The sequence below is a fragment of the Podarcis muralis genome, chromosome W (assembly GCF_964188315.1).
Source record: "Podarcis muralis chromosome W, rPodMur119.hap1.1, whole genome shotgun sequence".
In the NCBI taxonomy this organism is placed as follows: Eukaryota; Metazoa; Chordata; class Lepidosauria; order Squamata; family Lacertidae; genus Podarcis; species Podarcis muralis.
Window position 1 is genome coordinate 17,390,697 of NC_135674.1, and position 4,686 is coordinate 17,395,382.

Consider the following 4,686-nt stretch of genomic DNA (forward strand, 5'->3'; position numbering starts at 1 on the left):
GTCTTGGTACTTCATGAAAAGAAATTTAGAAATTATGGATATGGGAACGAAATTTATGAAAGGAATTAAGTTTATCTACTTGGAACAATATGCCAGATTAATAATAACACTCTTACGGAAAGAATTGAGATAACAAAGGGGACGAGGCAGGGGTGTCATGCCCTCAGTATCCGGGGATGGTCGTGCACCAGGGCCTACTGCTACACCACGGTTGCCTGTACATCCCGCCAGGACCACTGCGGGCTGAGGTTCTCCGGATGACCCATGACGCCCCAGCCCTAACCCTAACCCTAACCCTTCAGAGGGTTGCCAAACACAGTCTCCAAGTGGTTACAAAACCCCACATAGTCTGTCAGCAAAGGAGAGTCTTGCCGGAGCAGCGGCAAAGCCCACTTGGCCGCCTGGTCCTTCAGCAAGCTGATCAAGAAGTGCACCTTGGTGCGATCATCAGGAAAATTCTGGGCTCGCCCCTGAATGTACAGCTTGGCCTGGGCAAGGAACATGGGAAAGCTGGCCGGGAACCCATCAAATTTCTCTGGCCGGGCCACTGGGTACTTGCCAGAAACTGGGGCCTTGGCGTCCAAACGCTGCTGAAGCGCCATAACTGCGTTTCTAAGCTGCTGCACTGTGTGGGTACAGGCCTGGTTTTCCTGGGCCAATGCCCCCAGCACAACCGCCTGGTCAGTCATGGTTTCTGGTTCTTCCCGAACGCACCCCAACGAAGGGGGAGTGTGGGTGTGGCGGGAGCAAACTGTGCTGGTCCCGGGGGGGGGGGGTACCGTGCAGCATGGTCTGACTCCGGTCCTAGGTGGAGGGTATGGAGGCTGTCCGCCAAGGGCGAAGCGGGGTCCAAAGCAAGGAGCCGGGCGTGGTCAGGAACTCTGGAAGAGCAGAACAGGGTCTGGCAGGAACAGGTTACCAACGATGTTGCTCCCGCAACCTGGGACTGGGCTGACTGGCCTTTATCTCCTCTGAGGCATAGGGCGGTCCCGGCCCACAGGTGACTCGCCTCTCCTGGCCTTAAGGCGAGCACTCCTCCTGTGAAGAACTTAGTTCCCTCCGCCTCTCTGTCCTGAGCCTCTGCAGCTCCGGAGAGGCTGGAGGGTTACTGTGTAGGAATGTTCAGGGATGCAGGAGAGGATATATTGTCTGATTATATCCTTATCCAACTTGTGTTAACAAGTTCCTCAATTTCAGCAGAGTAACACATTCTCCTTTGTTTTAAGTTTGCAGTGGCTGCGTTTCTTCAGGCTCGCTAAAGCCTCTATAATAACTATTCTGGTAATTTCCCCTTATTACCTCATAAAATAGAAGAGACGACACAGTCTTTTACAAAAGTATAAAAAAGAGTTTACTCACATTCTGTTCACAATCAGATCCCAGAAGGCAGACTTAGCTTAATGAAGTAACATACACTTGGAATTTATCTCTTAAGAAGACAGTCCCTTTGTCCTCTCTTGGCTGGAAGCCAAGAGGACATCTTTGGCCCAGTAGATGTTTCTTCAATGAATGTGGTGAAAGAGAGAGAGAGATGGCTGCCCTGCCCTGTGCTTTTGTCATTACCTGCACAGGTGAGGCCACACCCACCTCTAGTCACATGCAGAGGAAGTCTGTCCCAGCCCAGAAGGAAACAGGAAGTTTACCTGCTGGCTGGACAAACATCCCTCCCCATGTGTAAACATGTTCACTCTAGGAATGTTGTACTTGACTGCTCTTGTGTTTCATATCCCACATACCCCTTCTCAGTCAATACAACATGCACAAAACATAAATAACTTTATTCAACCACCCAGAGTCCCAGCTTGACACGTAGGTTCTGGAAACTCTCTCTTGGCAGGGGCTTTGTCAGGATGTCAGCAGTCATCTCTTCAGTGCTGCAGTAAGACAGTTCCACAAGTCCATCCTGGATCATCTTGCGTATATAATGGTACTTCACCCCAATATGTTTTGTTTTTGCTTGGAACTTCTCACTCTGCGTCAGCTTCAGACAACTCTGATTGTCCTCTAGCAAGCTGACAGGTCCCTTTCTCACCAACCCAAAGTCCTTTATGAGTTGATCAAGCCCGGTGATCTCCCTGCAGGCTTCTGTTGCTGCAACGTATTCTGATTCTGTGGAAGATAATGCTATACAGCTCTGTTTATAACTACCCCATGCAACAGGTCCATCCCCAAACATAAAAACATGACCACTTGTTGATTTATAGTCAGCATTGTCCCCAGCCCAATCTGCATCAGTATACCCAACCAACTTAGGATCTCTGACAGCTGGTAACCTTAATTTACAATTCATGGTACCCTTCAAATACCGCACCACCCTTTTCACACCTGCCCAATCATGCTCAGTGGGAGAATTCACCTTTCTGCTAACAATCCCCACAGCATTTGCTAAGTCAGGTCTACATGTGGTAACTAAATACAAAAGTTTACCAATCGCCGACCTGTATTCACTGTTGTCTGGCAACTGCTTCGAATCCTGCTGATTCTTCAAGAAGTCAGTAGCCATCGGTGTAGCAACTGGGTGCGCGTCTTGCATCTGCATGCATTCAATCAGTTCGTGGATCTTTTGCCTCTGGCTGAGAAGAAATGAGCCGTCCTCTTCTCTCTCCACTTGGATCCCAAGGTAGTATTGAATATCTCCTAGCTCCTTGACCTCCACCTCTTTGCTAAGGTGTTTTACTATCTGTGCATAGTCTTTTTCACTTGCTGTGGCAATAATCAGGTCATCAACAAATGCTAGAATATATGAGAATTGTCCATTATTTGACTTACTGTACAAGCACTTGTCAGCATTGCTTTGCTTGTACCCAAGTTGTGTCAGCATTTTATGCAACTTTTGGTTCCAGGTTCTAGCAACCTGCTTAAGTCCGTAAAGTCCCCTTTGCAGTTTGCATACTAAATGGGCCTCATGTGGTTTTACAAAACCTTTGGGCTGTTTCATGTAATTTTCCTCAGAAATCTGCCCGTGAAGAAAAGCAGTAGCAATGTCAATGTGTTTCACCCTCATTTGCTTGGAGGCTGCAATGCTCAAAAGCATTCTTACTCTGCTGTACCTCACGGTTGGTGCAAAAATATCATCGTAGTCTTCACCAAAACGTTGTGAAAATCCCTGTGCTACAAGTCTAGCTTTGTAGCGCTGCACTTCTCCTTCTGACCCCTTCTTAACCTTAAAAACCCATTTACTGCCTATGGCCTTCTTACCGGGAGGCAGCTCAGTGAGTGTCCAGGTCTTGTTTTGATGCAGTGCATCCATCTCCTCCTGCGCGGCCTTCTTCCAGAGACTGGCTTCAGCAGCTGGCATCTCCTGTATCTCTTCCCAAGTGGAAGGTTCCTGTGGAAACGCCGACCCTGCGAAGTAGGACAGCCGTAATGGTGGGACACCTTTGTTGGTTCTGGATGAGCGTCTGACCTCTGGTTCTGCGACCGCATCAGCTTCCCCCTCCTCCTCCTCCAACGCTGGCATGTCCTCATCTGAGTCCTCCTCTTCGTCTCTGGTGCCGCCAGGGGTCTGGTCCTCTGCGTCTTCTGGTGTTTCGCCTGGGGGGGGGGGCTATAACACTGGAAGGCAGATTAGTACTTTGTGGGGTTTCAGAAGGGAAGTATACAAATTCTTGAGTCCTTTCTGTGACTCGTCGGAAAAATCTACAACACTGTTCTTAGTGTCAGCTTTGCCATGTTCATCAAAATAAACTGCATGGTGCGCATTTGTCTTACCAGTTTGTAAGTCCAAGATTCTGTATCCTTTGCCTCCAGAGGCGTATCCCACAAGGATACCTGCTTTTGCCCTGGAGTCAAGCTTGTGTCTGTGTTCTTTGGGGACGTGGTAGTAACACAGACTTCCGAACACACATATGTGTGACAAATTGGGAACTTTCCCATGCCAAAGTTCAAATGGTGTGTGCTCTGCTCCTTTGGTTGGCAGTCTGTTCTGCAAATAAATTGCTGTGTTTGCCGCATCTGCCCACAGCTTCTGTGGCAGGGATGCATCTCTTAGCATGCATCTTGTCATATCCATAATGGATCTAAACTTTCTCTCTGCTCTGGCGTTCTGCTGTGGTGTGTAGGGAATTGTGGTTACGTGTGCAATTCCTTCCTTGGCCAGGAGAGCCTGAATTTCACTTGAGCAGTACTCACCTCCATTGTCACTCATTAACACAGCTGGAGCTCTTTGGAACTTGTTCTTGACCTTGGCAATGTAGTCCTGGAACATGTCCACTGTCTCACACTCTTCTTTGAGGAAATATGCAACACAGTACTTTGAAAAATCATCAACAAATATTAGTATGTATCTATTCTTTCCCAGTGAAGGAACATTCATGGGTCCACATAAGTCAGTGTGCACAATGTCAAGCACTTTGGTGCTTCTGTGTTCTGTACAATGTGGAAATGAAGGTTTTACAGCCTTTTCAGTAACACAGCTTATACACTTTACTGGAGCTTTGTTGCTCTCTGTTACCTGCAAACCTCTTACAAGATCTCTTCTCTGTAGATCCAGAATAACGCTGGTGTCTCTGTGTCCAAGCCTTCTGTGCCATAGGTCCAGGTCTGCCTCATCCTTCTGGCTGGAATGTGCCACTTTTGCAGACTGTTTCTCTGAAAGATCAATCTCATATGATGTTAGGATATTTCTGTTCCACCTTAAGAGAGAGCAGGCTTGTGAGTCACAGAGTCTGCGTATTTCCTGTTGCA

At 47.9% G+C, this 4,686-nt stretch overlaps 1 pseudogene; it reads right to left on the reverse strand.

The window, feature by feature from the left end:
* Positions 1–290: 290 nt before the first annotated feature.
* On the reverse strand, positions 291–4,207 carry LOC144326421 (uncharacterized; annotated as a pseudogene).
* Between the last annotated feature and the right edge of the window lie 479 nt (positions 4,208–4,686).